The 17,246-nt window shown below is 42.3% G+C and overlaps 1 protein-coding gene across 1 annotated transcript in view; it reads left to right on the plus strand.

Moving 5' to 3' along the window:
- Positions 1 to 17,246, plus strand: part of mtus2a (microtubule associated tumor suppressor candidate 2a) — a 143,654-nt gene that overhangs the window by 65,852 nt on the left and 60,556 nt on the right. The gene's annotated exons all lie outside the window — the stretch shown is intronic.

Consider the following 17,246-nt stretch of genomic DNA (forward strand, 5'->3'; position numbering starts at 1 on the left):
AGTCACAGTGCCTCTTGATAGTAAATCCTCTTAACAGGTAGTCACAGTGCCTCTTGATAGTAAATCCTCTTAACAGGTAGTCACAGTGCCTCTTGATAGTAAATCCTCTTAACAGGTAGTCACAGTGCCTCTTGATAGTAAATCCTCTTAACAGGTAGTCACAGTGCCTCTTGATAGTAAAGCCTCTTAACAGGTAGTCACAGTGCCTCTTGATAGTAAATCCTCTTAACAGGTAGTCACAGTGCCTCTTGATAGTAAAACCTCTTAACAGGTAGTCACAGTGCCTCTTGATAGTAAAACCTCTTAACAGGTAGTCACAGTGCCTCTTGATAGTAAATCCTCTTAACAGGTAGTCATGGTCCCTCTTGACAGTAAATGTTCTTAACAGGTAGTCACAGTGCCTCTTGACAGTAAATGTTCTTAACAGGTAGTCATGGTCCCTCTTGACAGTAAACCCTCTTAACAGGTAGTCACAGTCCCTCTTGCCAGTAAATGTTCTTAACAGGTAGTCACAGTCCCTCTTGTAAATAAATCCTTTTAAACAGGTAGTCATGGTCCCTCTTGTAAATAAATCCTCTTAACAGGTAGTCACGGTCCCTCTTGTAAATAAAGCCTCTTAACAGGTAGTCACGGTCCCTCTTGTAAATAAAGCCTCTTAACAGGTAGTCATGGTCCCTCTTGTAAATAAAGCCTCTTAACAGGTAGTCACAGTGCCTCTTGACAGTAAATGTTCTTATTAACAGGTAGTCATGGTCCCTCTTGTAAATAAATCCTCTTAACAGGTAGTCATGGTCCCTCTTGTAAATAAAGCCTCTTAACAGGTAGTCACAGTGCCTCTTGACAGTAAATGTTCTTATTAACAGGTAGTCATGGTCCCTCTTGTAAATAAAGCCTCTTAACAGGTAGTCACAGTGCCTCTTGACAGTAAATGTTCTTAACAGGTAGTCACAGTGCCTCTTGATAGTAAATCCTCTTAACAGGTAGTCACAGTGCCTCTTGATAGTAAAGCCTCTTAACAGGTAGTCACAGTGCCTCTTGATAGTAAATCCTCTTAACAGGTAGTCACAGTGCCTCTTGATAGTAAATCCTCTTAACAGGTAGTCACAGTGCCTCTTGATAGTAAATCCTCTTAACAGGTAGTCACAGTGCCTCTTGATAGTAAAACCTCTTAACAGGTAGTCACAGTGCCTCTTGATAGTAAATCCTCTTAACAGGTAGTCATGGTCCCTCTTGACAGTAAATGTTCTTAACAGGTAGTCACAGTGCCTCTTGACAGTAAATGTTCTTAACAGGTAGTCATGGTCCCTCTTGACAGTAAATCCTCTTAACAGGTAGTCACAGTCCCTCTTGCCAGTAAATGTTCTTAACAGGTAGTCACAGTCCCTCTTGTAAATAAATCCTTTTAAACAGGTAGTCATGGTCCCTCTTGTAAATAAATCCTCTTAACAGGTAGTCACGGTCCCTCTTGTAAATAAAGCCTCTTAACAGGTAGTCATGGTCCCTCTTGTAAATAAAGCCTCTTAACAGGTAGTCACAGTGCCTCTTGACAGTAAATGTTCTTATTAACAGGTAGTCATGGTCCCTCTTGTAAATAAATCCTCTTAACAGGTAGTCATGGTCCCTCTTGTAAATAAAGCCTCTTAACAGGTAGTCACAGTGCCTCTTGACAGTAAATGTTTTTATTAACAGGTAGTCATGGTCCCTCTTGTAAATAAAGCCTCTTAACAGGTAGTCACAGTGCCTCTTGACAGTAAATGTTCTTATTAACAGGTAGTCATGGTCCCTCTTGTAAATAAATCCTCTTAACAGTCATTAACACTGTGGTGGCAGAGATGTAATCAAATGATCTGACTGCACAGAGGTGATTGGGAAGAAGGGTCCCAACAGGGGCCCAGCGGGTGTCCGGGGGGAAAGGGGGCGTATCTGAGCTCCGTCAGCTAAGACTAGACATTGGTTAATCAAATCTCCCCCCCCCCCCCTTCCTTCCTGCTCAATGTTTGTATGTCTTCTCAAACAGCTACAACTGTAGACTCATTCACACATCAAGGGATGGGGTGAGTTGGTGTTGTTGCTCCTAGACATTTCCAATTCGCAATAACGGCACTTACAGTTGACGAACTGACTTGTTTGGAAAGGTGGCATCCTATGACGGTGCCACGTTGAAAGTCACTGAGCTCTTCGGGTAAGGCCCATTCTACTGACAATGTTTGTCTATGGAGATTGCATGGCTGTGTGCTCGATTTTATACACCTTTCAGCAACGGGTGTGGCTGAAATAGCCGAATCCACTAATTTGAAGGGGTGTCCACATACTTTTGTATATACGGTGTATTTTTGTTCAGTATAACATAAGACGAGTACCAGACACAATAGATCACAAAAAAAAGTAACTGGGAAACCAGGCCTGGTATTCATAGCTGACTTTGAAAGTAAGCTATTAAATAGTTATTTAGCCCTTTAAAATCAGATCCAACAGTAATATCAAGAGGCTAGAAATCCAGGGATTTAAAAAGTGTCATTGTACGCTGACGACTCATGTTTTCTTTTAAATCCATGATTTGGATCCCTCCACAGCATCATAGAGGATATAGATCATTTATCTAGCCTCTCTGGATCCCTCCACAGCCTCATAGAGGATATAGATCATTTCTCTAACCTCTCTAGATCCCTCCACGGCCTCATAGACGATCTAGATCATTTATCTAACTTCTCTAGATCCCTCCACGGCCTCATAGAGGATCTAGATCATTTCTCTAACCTCTCTGGATCCCTCCACAGCATCATAGAGGATCTAGATCATTTATCTAACCTCTGAATTACCATGTTACGTATTGGATCGCAAAAAAACATTACGATGTACCAGATGAGCTTTGAGGCAAGCAACACTGAACCATGCATGAGAGCACCAGCTGTTCCAGATGACTGTGTGATCATGCTCTCCGTAGCCGATGTGAGTAAGACCTTGAAACAGGTCAACTTACACAAGGCCGCAGGGCCAGACGGATTACCAGGACGTGTACTCCAAGCATGCGCTGACCAACTGGCAAGTGTCTTCACTGACATGTTCAACCTCTCCCTGACTGAGTCTGTAATACCAACATGTTTCAAACAGACCACCATAGTCCCTGTGTCCAAGACCACTAAGGTAACCTGCCTAAATGACTACCAACCCGTAGCACTCAGCCCTGTAGTCATGAAGTGCTTTGAAAGGCTGGTTATGGCTCACATCAACACCCTTATCCCAGAAACCCTAGACCCACTCCAATTTGTATACTGCCCCAACAGATCCACAGATAATGCAATCTCTATTGCACTCCACACTGTCCTTTCCCACTTGGACAAAAGGAACCCCCTTGACTCGGTACCATAACACCCTGTATATAGTCTCCACATTGATTCTGTACCGTAACACCCTGTATATAGTCTCCACATTGACTCTGTACCGTAACACCCTGTATATAGCCTCCACATTGACTCTGTACCGTAACACCCTGTATATAGCCTCCACATTGACTCTGTACCGGTACCCACTGTATATAGTCTCCACATTGACTCTGTACCGGTACCCCCTGTATATAGCCTCCACATTGACTCTGTACCGTAACACCCTGTATATAGCCTCCACATTGACTCTGTACCGTAACACCCTGTATATAGTCTCCACATTGACTCTGTACCGTAACACCTTGTATATAGCCTCCACATTGACTCTGTACCGTAACACCCTGTATATAGTCTCCACGTTGATTCTGTACCGTAACACCCTGTATATAGCCTCCACATTGGCTCTGTACTGTAACACCCTGTATATAGTCTCCACATTGGCTCTGTACCATAACACCCTGTATATAGTCTCCACATTGACTCTGTACCGTAACACCCTGTATATAGTCTCCACATTGGCTCTGTACCGTAACACCCTGTATATAGCCTCCACATTGACTCTGTACCGGTACCCCCTGTATATAGCCTCCACATTGACTCTGTACCGTAACACCCTGTATATATCCTCCACATTGACTCTGTACCGGTACCCCCTGTATATAGCCTCCACATTGACTCTGTACTGTAACACCCTGTATATAGTCTCCACATTGACTCTGTACTGTAACACCCTGTATATAGTCTCCACATTGACTCTGTACCGTAACACCCTGTATATAGCCTTCACATTGACTCTGTACCGTAACACCCTGTATATAGTCTCCACATTGACTCTGTACCGTAACACCCTGTATATAGCCTCCACATTGACTCTGTACCGTAACACCCTGTATATAGCCTCTACATTGACTCAATACCGTAACCCCCTGTATATAGCCTCCACATTGACTCTGTACTGTAACACCCTGTATATAGTCTCCACATTGACTCTGTACCGTAACACCCTGTATATAGCCTCCACATTGACTCTGTACCGTAACACCCTGTATATAGCCTCTACATTGACTCAATACCGTAACACCTTGTATATAGCCTCTACATTGACTCAATACCGTAACACCTTGTATATAGCCTCTACATTGACTCAATACCGTAACACCTTGTATATAGCCTCTACATTGACTCAATACCGTAACACCCTGTATATAGCCTCCACATTGACTCTGTACCGGTACCCCCTGTATATAGCCTCCACATTGACTCAATACCGTAACACCCTGTATATAGCCTCTACATTGACTCAATACCGTAACACCTTGTATATAGCCTCTACATTGACTCAATACCGTAACACCCTGTATATAGCCTCTACATTGACTCAATACCGTAACACCCTGTATATAGCCTCTACATTGACTCAATACCGTAACACCCTGTATATAGCCTCCACATTGACTCAATACCGTAACACCCTGTATATAGCCTCTACATTGACTCAATACCGTAACACCCTGTATATAGCCTCTACATTGACTCAATACCGTAACACCCTGTATATAGCCTCTACATTGACTCAATACCGTAACACCCTGTATATAGTCTCATTGCTGTTATTTCATTGTTGCTCCTTAATTATTTATAATTTTTCTTCTTTATTTTTATTGATATTTATTTTTTAATTCAGTTTATTTCAGTAAATAGTTTCTTAAAACGTATTTTTCTTAAAACTGCATTGTTGGTTAATAAGGGCTTGTCCGTCACAATTTCACTGTAAGGTCTACACCTGTTGGTTAAGGGCTTGTCAGTAAGCACTTCATTGTTGTATTCGCCCCGTGACAAATAAAATTAGATTTTATTTGATGTAGTTTACCAATAAAATGGTCTGACGGTGAAGTGGCCACCCCTCATAGCCTGGTTCCTCTCTAGGTTTCTTCCTAGGTTTTTTTCATAGCCTGGTTCCTCTCTAGGTTTCTTCCTAGGTTTTGGCCTTTCTAGGGGAGTTTTTCCTAGCCACCCCTCATAGCCTGGTTCCTCTCTAGGTTTCTTCCTAGGTTTTGGCCTTTCTAGGGGAGTTTTTCCTAGCCATCGTGCTTCTTCACCTGCATTACTTGCTGTTTGGGGTTTTAGGCTGGGTTTCAGTACAGCACTTTGAGATATCAGCTGATGTAAGAAGGGCTTTATAAATACATTTTATTTGATTTGAAGTGGACGTACTCAATATTCATTTCCCAAAAGAAAGACATTTTAATAGAACGTTAGCAAAAGTTGATAAGATCTTGCTACCAGTTGCTACTACTGTAGTTGTGGAAAAATCACCCTGATTAATTCTATAGTCATATCACATCAAATCAAATGTATTTATAAAGCCCTTCTTACATCAACTGATATCTCAAAGTGCTGTACAGAAACCCAGCCTCAAAACCCCAAACAGCAAGCAATGCAGGTGTAGAAGCACGCACAGTTTACTTATTTACAATACCCTAACTACACCGAAAATGTTCCACTTTATTTGGAACGGAAAAACCATACAAAATTAAATGGGCATATTTATATAATGAAAATGAATTCAGAGGGCAGAAATGATTAAATATTAAAGCATTAGACCTCTCACTAAAGGCATCAGTCATACAAAAGTTATACTTAAATCCAAACTGGTTTTCTAGCAGATTAGTAAAAATGGCTCACCCCAAATATCCCGCTATTTCTTTGAACAAAGCCATAGAAAGCTGGTTGCAATTTCAGTTAAATCCACCAGAAAAGAGAGAACAAATATTACAACAAATTTTATGGTTAAACACAAATATACTAATTGATAAAAAAAAAAAACCTATTTTTGGGATAAAAAAATTAATAAATTGTATAATCTTTTTTTAATGATATCATAAATAGGACTGGTGGAGTTATGATCTCACGCTTACAGCTAAAACAAATATATGGCAATTAGAAATCAAAACTGGATGGGACTGGATGGTGTTCAGAGAGATGGGAGGGGTTGAGTGGAGCTGAAGGATGGGACTGGATGGTGTTCAGAGATAGATGGGAGGGGTTGAGTGGAGCTGAAGGATGGGACTGGATGGTGTTCAGAGATAGATGGGAGGGGTTGAGTGGAGCTGGAGGATGGGACTGGATGGTGTTCAGAGATAGATGGGAGGGGTTGAGGGGAGCTGAAGGATGGGACTGGATGGTGTTCAGAGATAGATGGGAGGGGTTGAGGGGAGCTGAAGGATGGGACTGGATGGTGTTCAGAGATAGATGGGAGGGGTTGAGGGTAGCTGAAGGATGAGACTGGATGGTGTTCAGAGATAGATGGGAGGGGTTGAGGGGCGCTGAAGGATGGGACTGGATGGTGTTCAGAGATAGATGGGAGGGATTGGGGGGAGCTGAAGGATGGGACTGGATGGTGTTCAGAGATAGATGGGAGGGGTTGAGGGGAGCTGAAGGATGGGACTGGATGGTGTTCAGAGATAGATGGGAGGGGTTGGGGGGAGCTGAAGGATGGGACTGGATGGTGTTAGGAGATAGATGGGAGGGGTTGAGTGGAGCTGAAGGATGGGACTGGATGGTGTTCAGAGATAGATGGGAGGGGTTGAGGGTAGCTGAAGGATGGGACTGGATGGTGGTCAGAGATAGATGGGAGGGGTTGAGTGGAGCTGAAGGATGGGACTGTATGGTGTTCAGAGATAGATGGGAGGGGTTGAGTGGAGCTGAAGGATGGGACTGGATGGTGTTCAGAGATAGATGGGAGGGGTTGAGTGGAGCTGAAGGATGGGACTGGATGGTGATAGGAGATAGATGGGAGGGGTTGAGTGGAGCTGAAGGATGGGACTGGATGGTGTTCAGAGATAGATGGGAGGGGTTGGGGGGAGCTAAAGGATGGGACTGGATGGTGTTCAGAGATAGATGGGAGGGGTTGAGGGGAGCTGAAGGATGGGACTGGATGGAGCTGAAGGATGGGACTGGATGGTGTTCAGAGATAGATGGGAGGGGTTGAGGGGAGCTGAAGGATGGGACTGGATGGAGCTGAAGGATGGGACTGGATGGTGGTCAGAGAGATGGGAGGGGTTGAGTGGAGCTGAAGGATGGGACTGGATGGTGTTCAGAGATAGATGGGAGGGGTTGAGGGGAGCTGAAGGATGGAACTGGATGGTGTTCAGAGATAGATGGGAGGGGTTGAGTGGAGCTGAAGGATGGGACTGGATGGTGATAGGAGATAGATGGGAGGGGTTGAGGGTAGCTGAAGGATGGGACTGGATGGTGTTCAGAGATAGATGGGAGGGGTTGAGGGGAGCTGAAGGATGGGACTGGATGGTGTTCAGAGATAGATGGGAGGGGTTGAGTGGAGCTGAAGGATGGGACTGGATGGTGTTCAGAGATAGATGGGAGGGGTTGAGTGGAGCTGAAGGATGGGACTGGATGGTGTTCAGAGATAGATGGGAGGGGTTGAGTGGAGCTGAAGGATGGGACTGGATGGTGTTCAGAGATAGATGGGAGGGGTTGAGGGGAGCTGAAGGATGGGACTGTATGGTGTTCAGAGATAGATGGGAGGGGTTGAGGAGAGCTGAAGGATGGGACTGGATGTTGTTAGGAGATAGATGGGAGGGGTTGAGGGGAGCTGAAGGATGGGACTGGATGGTGTTCAGAGATAGATGGGAGGGGTTGAGTGGAGCTGAAGGATGGGACTGGATGGTGTTAGGAGATAGATGGGAGGGGTTGAGGGTAGCTGAAGGATGGGACTGGATGGTGATAGGAGATAGATGGGAGGGGTTGAGGGTAGCTGAAGGATGGGACTGGATGGTGTTAGGAGATAGATGGGAGGGGTTGAGGGTAGCTGAAGGATGGGACTGGATGGTGTTCAGAGATAGATGGGAGGGGTTGAGGGGAGCTGAAGGATGGGACTGGATGGTGGTCAGAGATAGATGGGAGGGGTTGAGTGGAGCTGAAGGATGGGACTGGATGGTGTTCAGAGATAGATGGGAGGGGTTGAGTGGAGCTGAAGGATGGGACTGGATGGTGTTCAGAGATAGATGGGAGGGGTTGAGTGGAGCTGAAGGATGGATAAAATATATATATATAAATATACTATGGCTGTAAAATGTATATAGTGTGTATAAGATGGAAACAGAAGCCTAAGATAATAAAGAAGGAACAAATATTTTGGTTTAAAAATATATTTTCAAAACATGTATGGGAGGATTGGAAATGATGCAGATTAATGACATTGATAGAGCTCACATTCTATCTGCAATATTAAAGCTGTGTGTGTGTGTGCGTGCGTGCGTGCGCGTGCGTGCGTGTGCGTGCGCGTGCATGTCTCTGCTTTCTTAGTTCTCCATTCGTTATGGAGGGTTTAGGATTATGTTCTCAACCACTCCCACTAACAGCAGGCCTATTTGAAAATGTGAATATGCATCAGCTACTCAGACATATCCGGTTATGTGAGACAGACATTCCTGAAAGGTTGTAAAAGAACCTATTGGGCTACGATATGTCTACGTTCTTAGACGTAAACCTAAAACCCTAATAAGGGTCTCTTTCGGCTGATCCAATCGGAGAACCCTTTGAAGAACCCTTTAGGATTTCAGGTAGAACCCTTCTCGCAACAGTTTGGGTTCTACATGGAACCCAAAAGGGTTATTCAAAAGGCTTGTCCTATGGGGACAGCAGAATAACCCTTTGGAACCATTTTTCTAAGAGTTGCGTCTATAGAAAACGCTGTCATTTGCTATCAAATCACTGTATACGGAATAGGGTGGGGATAGGGACCTATCAAATCACTGTCTAGGGAATAGGGTGGGGATGGGGACCTATCCCTTTGTGGGGCCCTATCCAATGGCTGTACAGGGAGCCAGCCCTCACACAGATGATGTACCAGTACACCCTCCTGAACAGAACAAATCAAATCAACTGTATTTATATAGCCCTTCTTACATCAGCTGATATCTCAAAGTGCTGTACAGAACCCAGCCTAAAACCCCAAACAGCAAGCAATGCAGGTGTAGAAGAACGGTGGCTAGGAAAAACTCCCCTAGAAAGGCCAGAACCTAGGAAGAAACCTAGAGAGGAACCAGGCTATGAGGGGTGACCAGTCCTCTTCCTGGCTGTGCTGGGTGGAGATTATAACAGCACATGGCCAAGATGTTCAAATGTTCATAAATGACCAGCAGGGTCAAATAATAATAATCACAGTGGTTGTCGAGGGTTCAACAGGTCAGCACCTCAGGAGTAAATGTCAGTTGGCTTTTCATAGCCGATTATTGAGAGTATCTCTACCGCTCCTGCTGTCTCTAGAGAGTTGAAAACAGCAGGTCTGGGACAGGTAGCACGTCCGGTGAACAGGTCAAGGTTCCATAGCCGCAGGCAGACCAGTTGAAACTGGAGCAGCAGCACGGCCAGGTGGACTGGGGACAGCAAGGAGTCATCATGCCAGGTAGTCCTGAGGCATGGTCCTAGGGCTCAGGTCCTCCGAGAGAGAGAAAGAAAGAAAGAGAGAAAGAGAGAATTAGAGAGAGCATACTTAAATTCACACAGGACACCGGATAAGACAGGAGAAATACTCCAGATGTAACAGACTGACCCTAGCCCCCCGACACATAAACTACTGCAACATAAATACTGGAGGCTGAGACAGGACATGAGTCTATCTCCTGTTTCTGTAGTGAGACAGCTTGATGTACCAGTACACTCCCTGGACAGGACACTAGTCTATCTCCTGTTTCTGTAGTGAGACAGCTTGATGTACCAGTACACCCCCTGGACAGGACACTAGTCTATCTGCTGTTTCTGTAGTGAGACAGCTTGATGTACCAGTACACCCCCTGAACAGGATGCTAGTCTATCGCAGGGTCTCACCCCCAATCTATCTCCTTAATGCTGAGTGTCAAGCAGAGACGTCTCAGGTCCCATTTGTTTACAGTCTTTGGTATGATTCGGGCAGGGATCATACACACAGCCTTCCAATTTCAGGTCAGACACTCTGACCACAAGGCCACTGAGTTGACATGCAGTTTATTAGGTTAAAGATTAATTCAATTATGATGAACTTTACAGGGGAGTGAAAGTGCGCGGTGATGAGCTTGATGCTCCCTTCCAATAAATATTGACGGTCTTATTCTGATGACGTTGTTATAGTGTGGAGGACACTATATAAATAATGACATGGTTATTATTGGCATTGACCGTGACCTTTCCCCTTTGATGATGTCATCACTAAGAGTCAAATCTGTGCAATGTGATTCTACCACAGGTTGAGTGGGCTATATAGTTCTGCTATTTTTGTACCTTTTGCACCTGGCTGTACACCTTTTAGTTATTGGGTTGAAAGTAAAGGAAAGTAATATTGAAATGCGTGTGAGCATTCCTTGTCAAGTTACTACAGACGTGATAATCGATGCTTGAATGTCGTTTGACAAAAAAAAACATTCTCACTCTTATTCATAATAACATCATGTAGACTAGCCTACCCAGCACTGTATCTGTGAGCTGTTGGCTAGAGAGCGCACGTGGCCGTGACAAGACCAGAGTTGGCATATTTGCTATTTAACGTAACAGTTTGTGGCAAAACTAAAATCGATAGAATTGAAAATGGATGGAAACACAATGAACTTCAGATTCTTAGTCGGTGGCATGAAAACCTTAACTTCTCTAGGGTAGGGGGCAGTATTTTGACGTCCGGATGAAAAGCGTGCCCGTAGTAAACTGCCTGCTACTCAGGCCCAGAAGGTAGGATATGCATATTATTAGTAGATTTGGATAGAAAACACTCTGAAGTTTCTAAAACTGTTTGAATGATGTCTGTGAGTATAACAAAACTCATATGGTAGGCAAAAACCTGAGACAAATCCAACCCGGAAGTGTGGAAATCTGAGGTTTGTAGTTTTTCAAGTGATTGCCTATACAGTATAGAGTGACTTAGGGTTCATTCTGCACTTCCTAAGGCTTCCACTAGATGTCAACAGTCTTTAGAACGTTGTTTCATTCTTCTACTATGACTGGGGAGAGAATAAGAGGTCCTGGAAGTTGATGAGTGAGAAAATGACATGAGCTCAGTGGCGCGCGCTCACATGAGAGTGAGCTGTGTTCCTTTTCTTTTTTGAAGACATTGGAATCGTCCGGTTGGAATATTATGGAAGATTTATGTTAAAAACATCCTAAAGATTGATGCTATACATCGTTTGACATATTTCTACGAACGTAAATCTAACTTTTTTGGACTTTTCGTCGTGACATTTTGCGCGCGCTTCCTGCATTTGGAGTAGTGGACTGAACGCGCGAACAAAAAGGAGGTATTTGGACATAAATTATGGACTTTATCGAACAAAACAAACATTTATTGTGGACCTGGGATTCCTGGGAGTGCATTCTGATGAAGATCATCAAAGCTAAGTGAATATTTATAATGTATTTTTTGTAATTTCTGTTGACTCCAAAATGGCGGGTATCTGTATGGCTTGTTTTGATATCTGAACGCTGTACTCAGATCATTGCAAAATTTGCTTTCGCCATAAAGCTTTTTTGAAATCTGACACAGCGGTTGCATTAAGGAGAAGTGTATCTATAATTCTTTGATTAACAGTTTAATATTTTATCAACGTTTATGATGAGTATTTCTGTAAATTGATGTGCTTATTCACCGGACGTTTTGGGAGGCAAAACATTTCTGAACATTACACGCCAATGTAAAATGGGGTTTTTGGATATAAATATGAACTTTATCGAGCAAAACATACATGTATTGTGTAACATGAAGTCCTATGAGCGCCATCTGATGACGATCATCAAAGGTTAGTGATTAATTTTAGCTGTATTTCTGGTATTTCTCCTTGCTTGGAAAATGGCTGTGTGGTTGTTCTTGTCTAGGTGGTGTCCTAACATAATCTAATGTTATGCTTTCGACCGTAAAGCCTTTTTGAAATCGGACAATGTGGTTGGATTAACGAGAAGGGTATATTTTAAATTGGGATATAATAGTTGTATGTTTGAGAAATTTGAATTATGAGATTTTTGTTGTTTTGAATTTGGCGCCCTGCTATTTCACTGGCTGTTGAATAGTGTCGTCCCACATACCCCAGAGAAGTTAAGCGAAAAGTACATTGTGTGCTCTAAGTCATCCGTCCGTTTGGTAGAAACACTCCCCTGGTGAGAAAATATTTTCTTTATGTGGATTTTTTGAATGTTTGCATGAAAATCTGTCGCCAATTGGCTGGAAACCAAGCTAGTGATTCGTATTTTCCTTCAACTTTCTAAAGACGCAACAGCACAGGGATGCCCCGCGTCTGTCTGTCTGTCTGTCTGTCTGTGTGTGAGTTTCTATATCACTTTGTATAGCCGTTAGCGATGATGCTAATGACAACCATCTTCTGTTAGTTGGAAAGGCTTTCCAAAAAACCTTCTCAGTTAAATGTGAACTACAAAGTAGCCTGTGACTACCTGACAGGATGATATCATGATTATATTCATGGCGATGAATTTTAGAAAACTTTTTTAGAAAATTGTTGAAAATGTTTAAAACTCTGCAGTCACGTACGCTATAGAAACACCTCTAAACAAAACAAGTCTTGATGTAACTTGAATTGAAGGCTATCTACGCCACAATTTAAAAAAAATCTTTATCCCAGTTTCAAAAGTGGTTTCTTTATGTGGTTTAAGAATTGTTGTGGACTTCAAAAAAAATAAAAAATGTGTTGTTTTTCTATAAAAAAAAAAACAGGTGTGATTTTGAAATATCAGAAACCTGGAAAAGCAAATCGTAAAAAAACGGAATTTGGGAATAAAACTGATTTTATAGGGCCCTACATTTGGTGCCTGTGACGTTCCAGGAGATTAGATCGAGATTAGATTGAGATTAGATCGAGATTTCTGATAGAAGTAGATCCACAGTTGACTTTGTAATGGTGTTACTGTATAATGTTAGATCTGAGGTGGGTTCAACAAGGATTCTGTATGATGTTTAGATCTGAGGTCAGTTCAACAAGGATTCTGTATAATGTTTAGATCTGAGGTCAGTTCAACAAGGATTCTGTATAATGTTAGATCTGAGGTCAGTTCAACAAGGATTCTGTATAATGTTTAGATCTGAGGTCAGTTCAACAAGGATTCCGTATAATGTTAGATCTGAGGTGAGTTCAACAAGGATTCTGTATGATGTTAGATCTGAGGTCAGTTCAACAAGGATTCTGTATAATGTTAGATCTGAGGTGAGTTCAACAAGGATTCCGTATAATGTTATATCTGAGGTGAGTTCAACAAGGATTCCGTATAATGTTTAGATCTGAGGTGAGTTCAACAAGGATTCCGTATAATGTTAGATCTGAGGTGAGTTCAACAAGGATTCTGTATAATGTTTAGATCTGAGGTCAGTTCAACAAGGATTCCGTATAATGTTTAGATCTGAGGTCAGTTCAACAAGGATTCCGTATAATGTTAGATCTGAGGTGAGTTCAACAAGGATTCCGTATGTGGTGAACACTTTCAGTTAACCCTAAAAGCGTCAACAAGGGTCATTTCTTTTTACCCACATTAGAAATGAAGGCAAATATACACTTTCTGTCAAAACAGGGCTTTGTATTTGAACCTTTTGTAACACAAGTAAATGGTTTACATTCTCCCAAATGAGCATATATTTGACCATTTTTCACGCATTTCTAGTCAAATTTGATGTTTCAAAATAGAAGTTTGTTTCATGTTTTTTTTTTATAGATATTTTTATATTTTCACCCATAGCCACTTGTTATGAACATTTGTCTGTTATTCATTCAACTTGGTGTTTTTCTGAATCTATTGGCTGAGAAATTAGCGATTTAGCTAATCTGACATACCAGTACAACCTACAATGGCTTCCGGTATGGGAATACAATTGATACAGGGCTCCGGTATGGGAATATAATTGATACGGGCTCCGGTATGGGAATATAATTGATACGGTATGGGAATACAATTGATACAGGGCTCCGGTATGGGAATATAATTGATACGGGGCTCCGGTATGGGAATATAATTGATACGGTATGGGAATATAATATGGGAATATAATTGATACGGTATGGGAATATAATTGATACGGTATGGGAATATAATTGATACGGTATGGGAATATAATTGATACGGGCTCCGGTATGGGAATATAATTGATACGGGGCTCCGGTATGGGAATATAATTGATACGGTATGGGAATATAATTGATACGGGGCTCCGGTATGGGAATATAATTGATACGGTATGGGAATATAATTGATACGGGCTCCGGTATGGGAATATAATTGATACGGGCTCCGGTATGGGAATATAATTGATACGGTATGGGAATATAATTGATACGGGGCTCCGGTATGGGAATATAATTGATACGGTATGGGAATATAATTGATACGGGCTCCGGTATGGGAATATAATTGATACGGGGCTCCGGTATGGGAATATAATTGATACGGTATGGGAATATAATTGATACGGGGCTCCGGTATGGGAATATAATTGATACGGTATGGGAATATAATTGATACGGGCTCCGGTATGGGAATATAATTGATACGGGCTCCAGTATGGGAATATAATTGATACGGTATGGGAATATAATTGATACGGGGCTCCGGTATGGGAATATAATTGATACGGTATGGGAATATAATTGATACGGGCTCCGGTATGGGAATATAATTGATACGGGGCTCCGGTATGGGAATATAATTGATACGGTATGGGAATATAATTGATACGGGGCTCCGGTATGGGAATATAATTGATACGGTATGGGAATATAATTGATACGGGCTCCGGTATGGGAATATAATTGATACGGGCTCCAGTATGGGAATATAATTGATATGGGCCCTTTAGCCCTGTAGCGTTCTGAAGTTAGAGCTATCAACTCATTTCCATCTGAAAGATAAGACTCTCGACTTGGTATAGAGACATTGGAAGGTACATTTTTTTTGAGTTTTGTAAAAAAAAAAAAGCTTTGTTATGGTAGTTTATTTAGTACATATTTTATTGAACTACATTGTTGGTTAAAGGCTTGTAAGTAAGCATTTCACGGTAAAGTCAGGGACCAACTCTGAGGGACCAACTCTGAGGTGGTTCCACATCTATATCTACCTCTGTGCTAAATTTGGTGTTTTATCACAAACTGATTTTATTTTTACTATTGAGTCCACATTTTCAGTTTAGCCAAACACAACTACTATACGAAGAAAAAAAAAATCCTTCATATTACATTTTTTTAATTCCTTCATATTAACACAAGAAATATCATCATAAGTTGTATTTTTAGGTTGCTAACTAGTTACTTGACAAAGTCCTATAATTTCAGAAGGATAAAAAAAAAGGGGTTCGAAATTAAGACATTGGGGACCAATTGGGGTCAAAATTGACCCGTGCACTTTTAGGGTAAAATTATTTGAATGAACATTCCAAAATGATATAGCAAATATTTGTGGCTTTTTATTAGAAATATTCAAACTGCAAATTACTTTGCTATTTCTATTTAATTGAATGGAATTGAATCAAATTGAATGGAATGGAATTGAATCTAATTTAATTAAATGGAATGGAATTGAATGGAATTGAGTCAAATTGAATGGAATGGAATTGAATCTAATTTAATTAAATGGAATTGAAAGGAATATAATTGCATTTCATTGAATCAGATACCTTACCCAGTGTTACCTTTCCTCTGATTCACTAATTATATTTCCTCTGACTGTGAAAGCTGCTGACTGCATCCTAGACACACACACACACTCAGAATACCACCCTTGGAGCTGGGCTGCATGTGCTTTTAATGTGACCTAGATAGACTTTGCTACCTCTCTTCCCCTAGTTACAGTTGACTCACACACACACACACACACACACACACACACACACACACACACACACACACACACCACACACACACACACACACACACACACACACACACACACTCTCTCTCTCTCTCTCTCTCTCTCTCTGATCTGCACACGTCAGCAACCCCGTGTTACATCATCACTCCTCTCATCATCACATCCTTTGCTCTGTTCATCCAGTCACTGGGCAACACCCAATCTAGAGAAAGAGAGGGGGTGGGGGAGACGTCCCTAAGCATCCAATCCCCACCTTCATGTGTATCGGGAATAAGAGTCACAGATGTCCTTGATAAAGAGAGAGAAAGAAATAGAGAGAGAGAGAGGGAAAGGGGAGACAGAGGGAGGGAGAAAGAGAGAGGAGGGGAATGAGGGATTAGGGGAAAATACAGGGTGGGAGCAAGAGAGAGAAAGGGGAAGAGTGGGAATGAGAGAGAGAGAGAGAGAGAGAGAGAGAGAGAGAGAGAGAGAGAGAGAGAGAGAGAGAGAGAGAGAGAGAGAGAGAGAGAGAGAGAGAGAGAGAGAGAGAGAGAGAGAGAGAGAGAGAAGAGAGAGAAGAGAACACGAGAGCGAGACAGAGACAGAGACAGAGACAGAGAGAGAGACAGAGAGAGAATGAGAGAGAGAATGAGAGTGGGAATGAGAGTGGGAATGAAAGAGCGAGAGAGCGAGAGAGACAGAGAGAGAGAGAGAGAGGGCCCTGAAAGTAAATCTCAGTAAGAGAAAAATAATGGTATTCCAAAAAAGGTCCAGTTGCCACGAACACGAATACAAATTCCAGCTAGACACCCAAGAGTTATCTATCCAAAACAGGGATGCAGCTTAAGCCCCAGCCTCTTCAACATATATATCAACGATTTGGCGAGAGCACTAGAACAGTCTGCAGCACCCGGCCTCACCCTACTAGAATCTGAAGTCAAATGTCTACTGTTTGCTGATGATCTGGTGCTTCTGTCCCCAACCAAGGAGGGCCTACAGCAGCACCTAGATCTTCTGCACAGATTCTGTCAGACCTGGACCCTG

Source organism: Salmo salar, chromosome 11, assembly GCF_965601325.2.
Source record: "Salmo salar chromosome 11, fSalSal1, whole genome shotgun sequence".
Classification (NCBI taxonomy): domain Eukaryota; kingdom Metazoa; phylum Chordata; class Actinopteri; order Salmoniformes; family Salmonidae; genus Salmo; species Salmo salar.